Raw genomic sequence first — 18,249 nt, 5'->3', positions numbered from 1 at the left:
GCTTGAAAAGAAATATTTAACTGGCAGGAACCTTTTCTTCTCACAAGAAAAAAATGCCATGTGTCTCCGCAATTAATAACATTTTTCTTCAACTTTTTACATATACCATCTCATTTTCTTCAAGCTTCCCCCAAATCCCAATAAGCCTTATATTGTACAGTTGCCAAACCAGTTTGTTTCAACTTCTTTCTATATGATAAACCTGTGAAGAAGGAAGACATATAAAGAAGGAAATAAAAATTAAAATAAGGAATAACATTCTCCTATTGCAGTTGCAGCAAATGAAATAAAGATGGGGAACCGACCATTCACTTACTAATTATAAGGCCATGGGTGGCCTGTCAAGGGACATGTCAGTCAATGGTAAGAACAATAACCAGAAGGGAGGTGCAATGAGGAATGACCTATCTCCATAGATGCACAGATGTAGACATAGAGTCAAAATATTTTAAAGGGTGATTCAAATACTAAGGTGATAGATATAAGTATTTTCTAGGCTATCAGGAATATGAAGACCATTGTAATGCTTTTGAATTTGGGGATCAGATAAATATTTTTCTTTGAATCCTCTCATATTTTTTCTTTGATTCTCTTAATTTCCAAACTCCTTTAGTATTAAAAAGGGATATGGGATTAGAGAGGTCAATGTTCCCTGGTTTTGGACAGTTGGCAGGAACAGCAGCGTGACTGTGAGCACTTCTCCATCACCTACTCGCCAACTGCAGGCAAGTCAGATTCTATTTCTGATTGAATGTTAGAGATAATAATGGCACCTACTTCATGAGAATGTTGTGAGGATAAAATAATAGACTAAATCATCAGTCACTGGTACACAATAAGCTTTCACCGGATGTCTGCTACTAGTAGATCTTAAGAGCATCATTGCTGTCACAGTCTGTGGCCCCCCCCAGACAGTGAGGGCACTTGGTGTGTGCAGGAGGAAGCCCACCCCTGGTCCAGGGTCTACGCCAACAGGCTGTTATTTTTTGTTGTTCTGACATGTTGGCCAGGGAGGTGAGGTGTCTGCCTTGAGTTCTAAACTTCTGTGTGCTATGGTTTAGCTCTGACACCTTCACCAGAGAGGAGACTGACTTGTCTAAACAGAGAGACAGACATGTATCCATGCCAAAGGAGTGAACTTTAGATGTCTTTGGACATGTGTCAGAGAGAAAGGCTGTGTCTTAAGCCCCATTTTCCTTTGTGTGAGGCTGTTTCTTTTTAGTGTTTCCCTGGCAAAGACTGTTTTGGGATCAAAGAAAGTTCCATCAGGACAACCTGTGTTACGTGAAGAAGCATGGGATATTAGAAATAATTCTGGACTTGGAAATGATAAGATGTGGATTTGATTTCCATTCATCAGCTATATGACTTTGGGCAAGCTTCTTCCCACTCTGAGCCTAAATTCTCTCATTTGAAGAAAACCCAAGAGGGCCTCATGTCTGCCATACTGACTTTGAGATAATTCATAAGAGCCTCGGTCTGGAGGCAGAAAGAGAAAGGTAATAAAGCAGCATGAACTCAGGTTACATCAATAAAAGCATAATGTACAGACCACGAAAGAGAGTCATCCACTGGGCCCTGGGTGGGCCAGGCCACATCTGGGTAGTGTGTTTTGTTCCAGATGCTTTATTTCCATAGGAACTCGATCCCCCCTGCATCTTCAGTGTCTAACAAAGTGACTGGCTCACAAAGCAGGCACTCGCTATTTGACTGAATCCATGAGAATCAGTGGGACTCAAAGAGTATCCCATGAGAACAAGAACTGTTGTCCCGTGCAGGGAGGGCGGGGAATGTAAACTTAAGAAGGTTATGACATTAAGAGGAGACATTAGTTTATAATATGCAGCTTCGGAGGGTAGTTTTAGGCTGTGGGAGAAAAGTTACCAAAAGACAGAACTGTTTTCAAAAAAAAATTGGGGTCGCCTATAAATAGAACAGTTCTGCAGTAAACTCTATATTCTTGGAATACATGGAGGTTCAATTAAAAAACATGCTGATGAGTGAATAATGTGTACAGGAGGAAACAATAGTTTTGAAGAGAATAGGTAGCTAATTTCTATGGGATTGGCAAGAAATAGAAATAAATCTATATTATATGTGTCTTATTATATATTTATACAGGGTACAGTTCATATATATTTACATACACAAGTTCATGTAATATATAATATCTATCATACATATATGATATGTATACAATTTATGAATTCCTTGTTTAACATCTGCATTGAATGGATTAGATTCATCTAGAACAGGAGCTGGTAAACTACAGTCCATGGGCCAAATTCAATCTGCTGCCTGTTTTTATAAATAAAATTTTATTGGAACTCCACTCTACCCATTCATTTACTTCCTGTCTATTTAGTCTATAATTTAATCCTTACAACATTCTCATGAAATAGGCACTCTTATTCTCCCCAATGTTCATTTGGAGCAATCAAGTCAGAGAGGTTAAGTGACCTGCTTGGCACTACAATGATAGAACTACGTAGTTGTGACAAAGACCATATGGTCCACAAAACCCAAGATATTTACTCTCTGGCCCTTTACAGAAAAAGGTGTGCTGACCCCTACTCAGGAGACACTTATTCATACAGAAAGAAATAAAATAGCATCCGTACCTCATATCCCAAAATAAATTCTAGGTAAGACTCAAGTACAAAAAGCAATACTTGAGAAATATTATAAGACAGTGTCTTACGACCTTGATGTGGAGAATGATTTCATAAGTAAAATGCATAACATATTAGTTTATATTAAAGATTTCCATAGTTCAATAAACACCATAAATAAAGTTAGAAATCATGCCCCAAGTTTGGAAATGAAAGGCTCTGCACTGTATATAACTGACAAAGAATTGGCATTCAGAATATTTAAAGAGAATATACAGAGAACTCCTACAGTTCATAAGAAAAAGAAACAACCCAACAGAATAGAAAAGGAAATCCAAAGTGTTAATAAACATTTGAAAAGATGCTCAACCTAATAATATGGGAATGCAAATTAAACCACATTAAACTCCATTTCATACCCATCTGAGTGGTAAAAATCAATTTATAAGCAACAGTAATAGCAAACATTGTTTTTTAAAATGGCCTTTTACAGGGACATGCGGTGTTCAAAGAGGTTCACATCAACTGATTTAATCCTCAAAGTACCTCTAGAATATACTACAGACTATGATTATCCCTTTTTGACATAAAAGGGCATGAAGGCATATGCGAAGTGTAGGAAGCTTGCCAGAGATCACACAGAGATCACACAGCTCATGGGCAGAGACGGGCTCCAACCCATTTTAGAGTCTAACACTAAAGGCCATGTTATTAAACAGCAGTGCAGCACTGCTTCGGTAAAAAGAACTCTGCATTGGCAACAGAAGCATAAACTGGCACAACTACTCTGCAGACCAACTTGGCAATCTCTGTTAGATTTGAAGATGGGCATCTCCTCAACTGAGCAATTCCACATAGAAACATGATTTTTTTCCCCTTTTCTTCTGCAACGTGGGTAAGGATAAAACTGTTCGTGGCTGAAGGAGACTGGCCTGGGGGCTTTACTGATCCCAGTCCCAAGTGGCTACCCCAAGAACCGAGAGGACCAATATCTTGGGGTACTTGCAGAAGCTCTGTGGGAAACTCTGACGCTCACAGAAATGTGTAAGAACATTCACTGCACCACTGTCATCGAAGTCCAAAGTTGGAGATAACCTCAAAAGACTACTGACAAATAAATTAACTCTTAGGTCACACAACTGAACACTATAGAGAAGCTAAAACGAATGAAAAAGAGCTCCATGAATCAACAGGAGTATGTTTCAAAAGCATAACTTCAATGCAAAAAGCAGTAGGAGTCTACATAAAGTATGATTCCAATAAGGCTCATAAATATGAAAAACAATACAATGTGTTGTTTATAGATTCATTCCATAGCAGAATCAAAGGAGACCAGGAAGTGATACACAGGAGGCACCAGCCATATACATGATACGTTTTTATTGATCATTTTGAAATAGTTGCTTAAATAATTTGTTAAGGGTTGATAAAGCCGTGTAGTAAATACAAGGCTATTTTATTTCCTATAACTTCCTGTACATTAGTATTTTATAATTTAAAATATGTGAGCAGCTAGGGCAGTGGTAAGTCACTGACCAGGGCTGCCCGAGCTACCTCTTAGAATACCTACCCAGGCGGACACCCCAGAGAGGAAGTCAGTGTGCACTGCCAACTCCATAAAAGGTTTGGACTTGTTAGTACCAAGTGGTGCTGGGGCTAATGCCAAAGGGGTACTTAAGTGTCTGTGTGTGGAGTGAGCAAAGGTCTAATTCTTTCATTATTCTTTCAACTGTCCTCCCCAGCTCAGAAAATAAAGAGATGTTTTCTGGAGAAACTGAAGGGGAAAGTCACAGGACTCAAAAATACTAGAAACTATGAAGTTTAAAGAATGAGGATTAATTGGAAGTCTGCATAGTTAACAGTGGGATTCCTTTAGACCATTGCTTTGTTCCAAGAACAGTGGGAAGCAGGAGTATAACCCCCTAGAGAGGACACCAGATGTTCAAATTCGGAGGGTTCCCAGTTAAGTGGCCTATCTCCCGATCCTCCGATAGGAGAGTACTCAGTCAACAGCCTTCTTTTCTTTTTTTTTTTTTTTTTAAAGATTTTATTTATTTATTTGACACAGAGAGAGAGAACGTGCACAGGGGGAGTGGGAGAGGGAGAAGCAGGCTCCCCACTGAGCAGGGAGCCTGATGTGGGGCTCGATCCCAGGACCCTGGGATCATGACCTGAGCCGAAGGCAGACGCTAAACCATCTGAGCCACCCAGGCGCCCCATTCAACAACCTTCTCTACTCCAAGCTACCCACACTCTCCATGCCTCAATCTCCTCCTTGTAAAATAGAGGAAATAATCCCTATCTCATAGATGAAATACTGCAGAATACTTACAACAGTTCCCACCACATAGAAAGAACATAATAAATATTTGCTATGATTAAAAAAAATAGGGGCGCTTGGATGATCCCACAGTCCTGGGATCGAGCCCACATTAGACTTCCTGACCAGCAGGGAGTCGCCCCTCCCCCTGCCGTGCTCCCTCTCTTTCTCTCTCTCTCAAATAAAAAAAATTAATAAGTAAATAACAGGTCCTACATGAAGGAACAAGAACTTGACTTTCCCAATAGCAGCACTGGGAGACAAGGAAGCAACGCCTTCAAAATCCCGAGAGAAAGGTATTTCTAATCCCTAATCCTGTGCCCAGTCAATTTATCACCCAAGTGTTGAGGGTAAAACTATAGCATTTTAGGACATGCATGCACTCAGGAAGTTTTCTCTCGTGTTCTCTTTCTTTGGAACCTTCTTGAAAATGTGTTGATGCAGAATGAGGGGAGAATCGAGAGAGAGAAGGAACAGGGATGGGGAAATAGAAGAGCCAACCGAAGAGAGCAATGAGGGAAGAAGGCTCTGGGATGAGAGCCCTGCAGTGGTCTGGGGAGCCAGAGTCTAGACACAGCAGGTGGATGGAGAACACTGGAAATGAAACTTGATCACCACGATCAAGGCAAATGGCAAATTATCTGATATAACAGAGTTTGGGGGCAAAAAAACTAAGTATAGATGTGTGACAGCTGTGATGGAGCACTTGGGAAAAAATTAAGGATTGTTATATAGGAAACTATGCCAGTGAAAAAACAGGGCAATTATCTTCAGGAAAAAAACAAAAAAACAAAAAAACAGAGAGAGATAAAAAGAAAGAAAATAAATTTAAAAAAGAAAGAAAATATAATGCATGCCTTGGCTCTGTGATAAATGATATTTATAGACATAGAATATAAACAATACTTATTCATTAAATAAAAATTGAGACTTCCTATATTAGGAGGAAGAAAGTTGGGGAAATAAGGCATGGGGTAAGACGGCTAGATCCTCATCTACCATAACTAACAGTCCATAGATAATTTCTTAAATTAAGAAAGCAAAATTAGCAATCCAAGTACAACATAGAGATAAAATAACAGAAGGAGCAGCTAGAGTTGCTCTGGAGGAACAGTAGTATCTAGTTTTTTATACACACACGTAAAAGAACTTTTTAAAACATATATATAACATATCTTTTTTCAACATGTGACCCATGAATGAGCTATCAAATCAATTTAACATAACTAGTCTTTTAAAAAATGAAATAGAATAAAACAGAATACAACAGGGTTAGAATAGAAAGTATTAGCATGCTAATAAGGATATTTCATACAACTTTTGTTTCAGCTGTGAAATTACACATATTTATATATTTTATTTATGTGTGCATTAGTTTCAGTATAAACATATTTCTTTTCTTTCTTCTTTTTTTTTTTAGAGAAGGGAGGGGAGAGGGAGAGAGAGAAAATTAAGCAGGCTCCACGCCCAGTGTGGAGCCCAACACGGGGCTCACTCCCTCTCGCATCTCTGAGATCATGACCTGAGCTGAAATCAAGAGTCAGCTTAATTGACTGAGCCACCCAGGCACCCCTAAACATATCTCTTACTGAGTGCTGTGGTCAAAAACATTTGAAAGCTACTGATCTAACATGTACATCTGACATGTTAGGTTCCAGGGATCTCACGCTGAAATCTCTGGAAGGAGAAAGCGATGTCATCTTTCTACTTATCTTTGTTTCTAGCAAAACACTTATCCATGATAAGCCTGAAACAAATGTGTGTTGCTGAACGGGCTCTACCTCTGAATGACTGTGTTACTGACAACAAGTGAATAAACCGTCAAGTCTTCCTTATCTTCACAATGAGATATCCATTACTTACCTGCGGGTTGCAGAAATTCAATTATATATGTAAAGGGTTAAGCAAGTACTGTACACAGTCAGTACTCAATAAATATTAATGCCGCCCTCATTGTTCATCCGTTATTATGCTGAATCTATGATCTTTATTTAAAAGGTTACTGGGGGCACCTGGGTGGCTCAGTTGGTTGAGCGGCTGGCTCTTGGCTTCAGTGCAGGTCATGATCTCAGGGTCCTGGGATGGAGCCCCACGTGGGGCTCTTTGCTCAGTGGGGAGTCTGCTTGGGAGTCTCCTTCTCCCTCTGCTCCTCCCCCCACTCACGTTCGCTCCCTTTTTCTTCCCCTCTCTCTCAAATAAAATCTTAAAAAAAAAAAAGGTTAGAATGGAAGTGTGAACATTGTTTTCTAACACTCACTAACCAACGTGACTTTTCTCTCTGATCCTTAGCTGAGGCTTAAAATAGATGAATTTATGTCTTCATAGTCTTTTCTAGCTCTGGAGTACAAAGGTAAGAAATCTGTTGCCATGAACCACGTAGCCATTACTTGCCTCACTCTTGCATGTCTTCTCCCACCCCCTCCCACATTCTTACTCCATTAATTGGATTTAAGCTTCCTTCCCATGCAATTTCTTTTTAAAGGTATTAGGATGACTTAAAGTTCACTCAGGTTTCAATTTATTATTTTTTTTGCAAGTTAACAAAGGATTTCAGTGTTTCTTTGGAACATAGTGTAATGAATTATTAAAATCACAATAAATATCAGATACTTCTTAATGCAACATGTTTTATTTTTAAAAAAACAAAACGAAAATTTGAGGAATGCATGCTTTTCACTGCAAAACCACACTGAAATCAAACTAGGGTAGACCGTGTTTTTTACATCGTTGGTTTGGTTTTTATGAAATATGCATAAATTCTTCGGGTAAATATACCTTCTGAAAAGGCAACTTTGGTAGCCTGTTCTGCATGTTCTAGATGTAATGCTTGGAATTTAAATAAATATCCAAAGTACAAAAATATATATTTGCTTTGGGCGATATTGGTTCTCTTGGTCAGCTCCTTCTTAGAGCTAGAATCAACATTCCTGTGTACTAGCATTCCCTCAATGCCCTGAATGCCAGTCATGGCCTTGTGTATTGTGTAAAAAAGACGATTCTTCAGGGAAGGAAGGCTTAGAAATATGATGCAAATAAACACTAGGAGTAGCAAATTAGTACAGTTCTTCCAAACCCCTAACTTACAAAGGCTGAATTTATTCCCCCTATAAAAATATGCTTCCCTAATCCAGTTTCCAGACTAGAAACCTACTCATTAAAATCGAATATATAAATGTTTACTCAGAAGAATTTAGGATTATCAGTCAACAGGAATTCAATCTACTCCTGATATTTAAATAAAAGTAACTTTTCTTTGGTCTAAACTATTTTTGTAAGGTGGCAGGTGGAGGAAGGTGGGAAATGAATAAATCTTATTTTGAGAAGGAGCCCATAACATTCCTAAGGAGTCCATGGCACAAAAATGGTGAAGACCTTCTGTCCGGGGGCGTCTGAGTGGCTCAGTCGGTTAAGCGTCTGCCTTCAGCTCAGGTCATGAGCCCAGGGTCCTAGGATCGAGCCGCACATCAGGCTCCCTGCTCAGTGGAGAGCCTGCTTCTCCCTCTCCCACTCCCCCTGCTTGTGCACGTTCTCTCTCTCTGTGTCAAATAAATAGATAAAATCTTAAAAAAAAAAAAAAGACCTTCTGTCCAAAAGAAACTTTTAGAATGTGTAGCTTTAAAAGGTACAGGTACTAAGATACTGATAGTGTTCTATTTCTTAAGATGACTAGTGAGTGTCCTGGTGTTCATTGAATTATTATTCTTCATACCTTGTGTGTGTCACTGTTCAATCTATTCAATATTTAATATATAATTAAAATTTTTAAAAAGATTTTATTTATTTATTTGAGAGAGATAGAATGAGAGATAGAGAACACAAGAGGGAAGAGGGTCAGAGGGAGAAGCAGACTCCCCGCTGAGCAGGGAGCCCGATGTGGGACTCGATCCTGGGACTCCAGGATCATGACCTGAGCCGAAGGCAGTTGCTTAACCAACTGAGCCACCCAGGCGCCCTATAATTAAAATTTTTAAAAAACATAATTTTGGGCTGGGTGTTCATTAACCCTGGCCCAGTTAATCCCACCATTGATCGCTCCATCGTCTGACCATGTCATTCTGTTCCAATCATACAAAAAGCCAGTGATAATTAACGTCACTTAACATTAGAAAATGACAACATGAAAATTAAAATTAAAAAAGTCAAGCAAAGTCAGATGTTTCTTAGTTTCTAATAAGAAGGGGAATAGAGATAGAAATAAAGCATATGTAAATAGCTATAGGAAATGAACATTTATTGATTTTCTCCTACTGAGTTAAATTACTTTAATGCTGCTAGTTTCTACAGAATATTAGGGAAAGATGCAGGAGGCAGACACCAGGCCCTGAGCAACTTAGGTGCCCCCCCTTCTCCCTCTGCCCAGAGCCCAGAGATTGCCCTGTTTCTATACCATCTCCCTTTCAGGTAGGACGCCTTTCTGCGGGTTACCTAGCAAAACATTTCACTAAAGAAAAAAAAAGAATATTCATTCATTTAAAACCATTTATTGTATGCCTTTCCAATATATGTATTGTAAATTTGAGAAGTAATCTTTTTAAAAATATTTTTTTAATAGCACACCAAAATATTTGTGGTGGTGGTCTTTGAGTGTGGAGACTGTATATGTCTTTATGATATGAAACAAAGCTCAAACTTAAACAAAAAAGCCCATGAAACGATGACCAAAAACCCCTTCCTTGCCTAAGCTCAGTACAGAAATCTGTTTTTTCATTTTACTAGGTGACATATGGTCTCAGAAAACAGATTTAAAAGGATAATTTTGAAACCTATAGGAACTGAGTAACAAATATTGCTAGAACATGGAACTACCCGGAAAACATTTTAAAGGTAGGTAAGGGGGGAAAAAAAGGTGCAGGTAAAATGAAAAGTATTAGAGGTACAGTTCTGAACTTCTTTGACATAAGAAAGGTAAACCCTGAAAAGAAGACAACTCACTTTAATGGGAGGAAATAAAAGGAAGGGACAAAGAAATCACTGAGATATTTGAAAATCAATCTTTTCTCGATATAGAAAGGTCTCTTAAAGTTACTGGTTAGAGACAGAATATTGAGAAAAGCAGGGAATAGAGTTGGAAGTACAAAAGGAAGAAACGTGTAATTAATCTAATCTACATCTTAGAAAAAAGCAGCCATGAGAGGTGACAAGCATGAAAACCAAGACATAATCCACTTGGACTTCCATAAGGTTTGAGATACAGTATCACACAAGGATTCATAAATGTAATTACTGCTGCTGTTGAAATGCTAGCACACTGAGAACTCTATGTTAAGAGCAGAGAATAAAAGGATATTGATTTGGCAGGGATCACATAGAAAAACATCTACATTAGTTTTGGTTATTTGGCACCTCCATAGCTGTAAAAATACAAATACTCCTATAAATGAACTGAGACCCACATAAAGAAGATAGCTTACAATTAAGAAGAATGACAGATGATTTCTTTTGACACTAAAATGTAAAAAAGAAAAAAAAATGTGAAGGCTCAAAAGAAAACAGTTGCATAAGAATAGACATATACATCAGTGGAATGCAATAAAATTTAAAAATAGACCCACATATACATAAACTGATTTCTGACAAAGACACTAAGGTCATTCAAGCCGGGTAAGGGTAGTTTTCCCAATAAATGTTGCTAGAACAACTGGGTATTCATAAGGAAAAATATGAACTTTAATCTGTAATTCACAAAAATTAACTCAAAATGGATCAAAGACACCAAAAAAGGCTAAAACCAGAAAATTCCTAAAAGAAAACAGGAAAAACCCTTCACAAGCCAGTCATAGGCAATGGTTTCTTAGGACAAAGAAAAGCACTAGCCATAATGAAAAAATTGATAAACTGACTTTATTAAAATTGAAACTTCTGCTGTTAAAATACATGGTTATGAAAATGAAGAAACAATATATAGATTGGTAGATAATATTTTCAATACATGTATATAACAAAAGATTTCTACCCAGAATATATAAAGAACTCTTACAGCCCCATTAATCAGCCCACTTTAAAAATGGACGTAAGATTTGAACTGGACCATTTTCTTACACCATATAGAAAAATAAACTCAAAATGGATGAAAGACCTAAATATGAGATAGGAATCCATCAAAATCCTAGAGGAGAACACAGGCAGCAACCTCTTTGACCTTGGCTATAGCAACTTCTTGCTAGACATGTCTCCAGAGGCAAGAGAAACAAAAGCAAAAATGAACTATTGGGACTTCATCAAGATAAAAAGCTTTTGCACAGCAAAGGAAACAGTCAAGAAAACTAAAAGGCAACCTATGGAATGGGAGAAGATATTTGCAAATGTCTTATCAGATAAAGGGCTGTATCCAAAATCTATAAGGAACTTATCAAACTCAACATCCAAAAAACAAAAAATCCAGTCAAGAAATGGGCAGAAGACATAAACAGACATTTCTCCAAAGAAGACATACAAATGGCCAACAGACACATGAAAAAATGTTCAACATCACTCAGTATTAGGGAAATATGAACCAAAACCACAATGAGATACCACCACACACCTGTCAAAATGGCTAAAATTAACAAGTCAGGAAATGACAGATGTTGGGGAGGATGTGGAGAAAGGGGAACCCTCTTACACTGTTGGGGGAAATGCAAATTGGTACAGCCACTCTGGAAAACAGCATGGAATTTCCTCAAAAAGTTAAAAATAGAGCTACTCTACAACCCAGCAATTGCACTACTACTACTAGGTATTTATCCAAAGGATACATCGTGATTTGAAGGGACACCTACACCCCAATGTTTATAGCAGCAATGTCCACAATAGCCAAACTATGGAAAGAGCCCAGATGTCCATCGACAGATGAATGGATAAAGAAGATGTGGTGTGTGTGTGTGTGTGTGTGTGTACAAAATAGACCACTACTGAGCCATCAAAAAGAATGAAATCTTGCCATTTGCAACAATGTGAACGGAACTAGAGGGTATTATGCCAAGCAAAATAAGTCAGTCAGATAAAGACAAATACCATATGATTTCACTCATATGTGGAATTTAAGAAACACAACATATGAATACGGGGGAAGGGAAGGAAAAATAAAGTAAAATGAAAATTGAGAGGGAGGCAAACCATAAGAGATGCTGAACTCTAGGAAACAAACTGAGGGTTGCTGGAGGGGAGGTGGGTGGGGGGATGGGATAACTGGGTGATGGGCATTAAGGAGGGCACTTGATGTAATGAGCACTGCATATTATATGCAACAGATGAATCACTAAATTCTGCCTCTGAAACTAATTAAAAAACTAATAAATTAAAAAAAATATAGAACGACTCTGAGTTTTCTTTGCAGCAACAGCCTACAGCAGGGGTCAGCAAACTACAGCCTACAGGCCAAATCTGGCCCAACACCTGTACGGCCTATAAGCTAAGAATGGTTTTGATATTTTATTTTTATTTTTAAGATTTTATTTATATGACACACAGAGAGAGAGAGAGCACAGGCAGGGAGAGTGGCAGGCAGGCAGAGGGAGAAGGAGAAGCAGGCTCTCTGCTGAGCAGGGAGCCCAATGCGGGGCTCGATCCCAGGACTCTGGGATCATGACCTGAGCCGAAGGAAGCTGCCCAACCAACTGAGCCACCCAGGCGCCCCTGGTTTTGATATTTTTAAATGGTTGAAAATAATCAAAGGAAGAACAGTATTTTGTGACACATCAACATGATAGGAAATTTAATTTCCAATGTCCATAGTAAAGTTTTGCTGGGACACAGCCATTCTCATTTATTTACACAGTGTCTAAGGCTGCTGTGTTGTCATAGCAGAGCTGAGCATTTGCGACAGAGACCATGTGGCCTGCAAGGCCTAAAATGTTGACTATCTGGACTTTTACAGAAAAAGTTTGCTGATCCCTGCCCTAGAGTAGAGGACCTCTTCCTGTCATCCTCCACTAATAAAAATGAGATTACCTGGTTAAATTCTCAGTCCTTTTACTTATCTTGTGATGGAGTAGAGAGAACAAATTATAAGACTTTGGAGTAATCCAGATCTAAGTTCAAGCTTTATCTATTACTTAAAGACTTCTGTGACTCTGGGTAAATTTTTTAAGCTTTCAGTCTCTAAGATTCATCACTTGGAAAGAAGGGAAGACTATGCACATCTCTGAGAACTTCTAAAAAGATTACATGAAATGAGGTCAATAAAAAATGTCTGACGGGCACCTGGGTGGCTCAGTCGGTTAAGCGGTTGCCTTCGGCTCAGGTCACGATCCTGGGGTCCTGGGATCGAGCCCCAAGTCCGGCTCCCTGCTCAACAGAGAGCCTGCTTCTCCCTCTCCCTCTGCCTGCCACTCTGCCTACTTGTGCTCTCTATCTCTCTGTCAAATAAATAAATAAAATCTTTAAAAAAAATGTCTGACAGTTAATAGGCACTTAATAAATATTAGTTCTTATTCTTCTTGTAAGTAAGGTATCCAAGAACAGTGGCTCATCAAATATGGGCGAGAAAAGAAGAACTATCCCGATCACTCACCAGACAGTTCTTATCTGATACAGGTTAGTTATTAAACTTCACTTACTTTTGTTGTTGTTGTTTATGCCTTTATCTGTGCTGAAAATAAATGTAACAATATGTTATGTATTCTTTTTGGGTCTGGCTTCTTCTACTCAAACAATGAGGAACTGTGTCAGTATTTGCCCAAATACTCAAAGTACACTCGATACATCTTGAATCCAATTTAACAAATACTTATTTATACCTAACACAGAAAACACTGTGATAAGCTTTATTCAGAAAAGAATACGACATAGTTATTGCTTTCAATGAGATCAGAATCTGCATGAAGAAACATGACTGAAATGCCTAAAATAATCTAAAAATACTATAAAGCTGGATACTTATTTGATAATTATTTACTGTAACAGGCAGGGGCTGGTGCTGAGTCTATGATGATGAATAAAATCATCCCTGGTCTTTTTGTCTACATTCAGGTACAACTCTTTCTGAAAGGAATGCCCATTATTCAGCTAAAAACAAAACAAAACAAAACATAATCCCTGGATAAGACTAAACAACTAGCAACATCCTCTAGAAAAAAAAAGTGGAAGGGACCTTAGCAGAGCTGGAGGTAATACCAGTCAAGAACCTAAAACAGGTTCTCCAGAGCACTTCCAGAAACAGATGATTCATGGAAAACTGACTATTAACACAAGATTCTGAGAAGAGAGATGACCATACAAGTAGACAGCTTCCACACAAGACTATCAAAATAATAGTTCCAGCTATAGCTAATAGAATGGTTTTGGACTTTCTTTTGGCCAACCAAAACCACTACTAACATTCATGTTATTTATAGCTGACCAACATTAAAGATGAAATAAAGGAATCTGGGGGCACCTGGGTGGCTCAGTCGGTTAAGAGGCTGCGTTCGGCTCAGGTCATAATCTCAGGGTCCTGGGATCGAGTCCCAGCCTGCTTCTTCCTCTCCCTCTGCCGGCTGCTCTGCCTACTTGTGCTCTCTCTCCGTCAAATAAATAAATAAAATCTTATTTATTTATTTGACGGAGAGAGACACAGTGAGAAAGAGAACACAAGCCGGGGTAGTGGATGAGGGAGAGGCAGGCTTCCCGCTGAGCAGGGAGCCCAATTTGGGCGGGGTTCAATCCCAGGACCCTGGGATCATGACCTGAGCCGAAGGCAGACACTTTAATGACTAAACCACCCAGGCATCCCATAAATAAAATCTTTAAAAAACAGAAAAAGAAAAGAAACAAAGCAATCTATATCTAAGCTAAACGAAAAGGCAATCTGGCTACCTAGGGAATGCTTGTTTTCTGGGTCACGCCTGAAAAATCTTAGGTTATGCTAGTGACATATATTCTAGTCCCTTCTTCTAATACTTTTCATTATTCTTGTTTGTCTCACAGTCCTTTGATGTTTATTGTCTAGTGCCTCAAATTCTTCGACAGCCACTGTGCCAGCAGATGTTTCAGCAAATGACTCAAAGAAAAAAAATGACATTCTGCTGATTAATATAAACTGAAAATCATATCTTCACAAATGAAACCCCATCTTCAAGAAGAATCAGCAACATAGGTGAAGGTCTGGACGATCCCTAATGATCTCCTGCAGCTTTGACTGAGCGAAGAACAAAAACAGAGACTGAGAATTTAGAAAGTTCATACACTCTTAGGAAAACACTGATGATTCTTTAGCGGAAAGTCATCAGAACTGGTTTTGAATTCATTCAGTCAACAAATAAATTACATTACTGAACACACTTTAAAAGCCAGCCAATCAAAGACAGTCCTTACTTCTGAAGTAGCCAATGAGGAACAAATTCAGTCCAATACATTTACGGCTTGGGGCCAACCAAATAACACTAGTCACACCCCAGTAACCATACTTCCACAGATGGCATCAACCCACTCGTGCCTTTGAACATCTGCCAATCCCTCAGCTCCATACTTCCCTAAAATCCTATGTAAGATCAGTAGTTTGCTGGGCTGGAGAGATTCTGCCAGATCCCAGCATAGCTCCCTTACAACAGTGAGCAATAAATTCCACTTTGTCTCTTTTTTTTAGATACCGAATGATGGTCTCATCCTCCTCTGACATCCTTTAAACATTCCTTTTGTTTATTTTTAAACATTTTATTTATTTGTCAGAGAGAGAGAGAGAGAATGCACAAGCAGGGGGAGCTGCAGGCAGAGGGAGAAGCAGGCTCTCCTGAGCAGGGAGCCAGATGCGGGGCTCGATCCCAGGACCCTGGAATCATGACTTGAGCCAAAGGCAGACACTTAACCGACTGAGCCACCCAGGCACCCCAACATTCCTTTTAATAGAACTAACATGGACATTTAGCTTTAAAATAAAAAAACTGGTATGGTACTAAATATTTATTTTTTAAAATAAGCTAAAAATGTTTAATTATAAAATCAATCAGGTCAGTATTTCTATGGTGAATATTCTGGGATCACAACCAACCAAGATTTTATTCTGGCAAATTTCTTGAGTAATGGTTTTTAATGTTTTTCAATTAAGTGCTTTCACAGAACTGTGTTATAAGATTTTTTTGTCGGTGATGTGAAAAGTCCTCTAAGTCATGCCTGCAATCTCAGCAGGATCCAGAGCATGGCTGGTTACATCCTAACCAGAACACTAGAAAAAGATGGCTCAGCTTCTTTGGCCCTACCTTCATCTTCATCAGGGTCGACAAGCCTGAAAAGAGTTCCCTTTCTCAATGCCTTGCTACCCAGGATGCAGCATGCTATCCCTCCAATGAGGCAGACAATCATTTCATCTTTCGTGCCTGACTGGCCTGCAGCCCGAGCATACTTGGTTAGAGAATTAATCATAAATATGGATGTAGGGAAGTGTCTCCATTTGCAGACCTTACAACCTAAGCTACAATAACATCATCACACTATCATATCACAAAAAGGCAATCACAAGGCGAAAAAGGAATCTCAAAAATTCACCTGTTTCAACTGCCTACCTTAAGGTAACCATATTCATCAACTCCCAAAGCTAAAGTAGATTTTTTTTAAATGAGAGGAAAAAAAATTCTTGGAACTGTTGATCTTCCCCTCACATTCCCTTTGTCATTCTCTTCAGACTCTTCCTTTAGCCCAAATTGACAGAAACCAATTAAGAGACAGAGGCAGAATAGTAACACAGAAATAAAGAGATCCTTACTTTCCATTTGAAATCTGGTGAATTTAAATCTTGAGGAGAGAGAAAAGAATGTGAATGAGGTCAGCCAACCTGTTAAAAATCCCCTGGTTGGGGCACCTGGGTGGCTCAGTCGGTTAAGAGGCCAACTCTTGGTCTCAGCTCAGGTCTTAATCTCAGAGTCATGAATTCAAATCCCACAATGGGCTCCACGCTGGGCATGGAGCCTACTTAAAAATAAATAAATAAGGAACACCTGGGTGGCTCAGTCAGTTAAGCGTCTGCCTTCAGCTCAGGTCATGATTCCAGGGTCCTGGGATTGAGCCCCACATTGGGCTCCTTGCTCAGCAGGGAGCCTGCTTCTCCCTCCCCCTGCTTATGCCCTCTTCTTTCCCTCTCTTGGACAAATAAATGAATAAAATCTTAAATAAATAAAATAAAGTGAAATAAAATAAAATCCCCTGGTTGCTTAGCTCTTTCCTTTGAGATGCCATCTATGAACAGGAGTTAGTGTGGTAATAAAAAAAATATGAGCTCACCATTTAATAAGGCCTACTACGTGCCACACATTTAAACATTACTGCTGCTGTGCAAAAGGAATCATCATTCTCATTTTACAGGTAAGAACAATAAGACCCCCAAGGAATTAAGTAAATTGCCTAAGGTTAAGCCAGTGAACTCTCAGTTAGTGGCTGGTTATCCTGGGATTCCAGTTAGGCCGTGCTGCCACCATTCTTATTGAGAAGAATGACTCCAAGGAATTAGTGGGGCATTGGAATCACGGTAGAGACTCCTGATGCTAGATTCCATAGGTTCTGATCCCCTAAGAGACTCATTACTCCAATAATCCACAGCTGCTGAAGATGAAGATGATGATATGAAAATAGACAGTAATAGCATCTTACATGGATTACCTCATTTCATCCTTAAAACAACCCACACAGTGCATCTATTCTAGCTAGTTTTTACAGACGAGAAAACACAGTCCCTGAGAGGTTACCTTGCCGAAGCTGACACAGGCATGAGTGGTGGAAACCAGAGCCCAAGACCTTACATACTACAGACTCCACTCCATCAGATGAATGTATCAGATCTCTCAAGTTTGTTGCAAGCGGAACTAAGTCTGAAAATCATCATTTTATAAAACACAATAAACTCTTCAGTGTGGCCTTCAAGATCCTTCATGATCTTGCCACAATCGGTAATTTCCAACCTTATTTTCCAGAAGTTTTCTTACTATATTCTGTAAATACCCCCGAATTTACTTCCTTTTGCTGAAATGGCATTTTCTATGGATTCCAAAGAACAAAATTTTATCCATTATAAATCTTCCTCCCCACACAGGGAAAACCTCTCCCACTACTGAAATTCCATAGCACTTTGTCCTTCTCTCGGGACACTCAGGGTATATTTATGTTCTTGACTGGATTCCTACTTGACTTCAAAAGACATAGATTCTGTGTAAACTCTGTGGAATGAATGCCCTTCTGAGGCAAAATGCCTGGCTGGAAGAAATATGAAGATCTAATGAAACCAGAGAAAAAAAGACAGCTTTAAGTCTTCAGAAATTGCCATCCTAAGGACTATGACCCTCTCAGAGCACAACAAAGTGTCAAACTTATTCTTATAAAACACAGTGGTTAGGAGGATAGACTGTAGACTCCATCTTGCTGTATGGACTTGGA

The 18,249-nt window shown here is 39.0% G+C and overlaps 1 protein-coding gene across 5 annotated transcripts in view; it reads right to left on the bottom strand.

Annotated features, from left to right (window-relative positions):
- The window catches only part of SLC41A2 (solute carrier family 41 member 2), a 115,360-nt gene that overhangs the window by 3,427 nt on the left and 93,684 nt on the right, over positions 1 to 18,249 (bottom strand). The window lies entirely within an intron of this gene.

Source organism: Callorhinus ursinus, unplaced genomic scaffold (genome assembly GCF_003265705.2).
Source record: "Callorhinus ursinus isolate GAN/ISIS: 27379988/994484 unplaced genomic scaffold, GSC_fseal_2.0 scaffold14, whole genome shotgun sequence".
In the NCBI taxonomy this organism is placed as follows: domain Eukaryota; kingdom Metazoa; phylum Chordata; class Mammalia; order Carnivora; family Otariidae; genus Callorhinus; species Callorhinus ursinus.
Note: the sequence above shows the minus strand (reverse complement) of the source record. Positions and strands in the feature narration are given on the sequence as shown.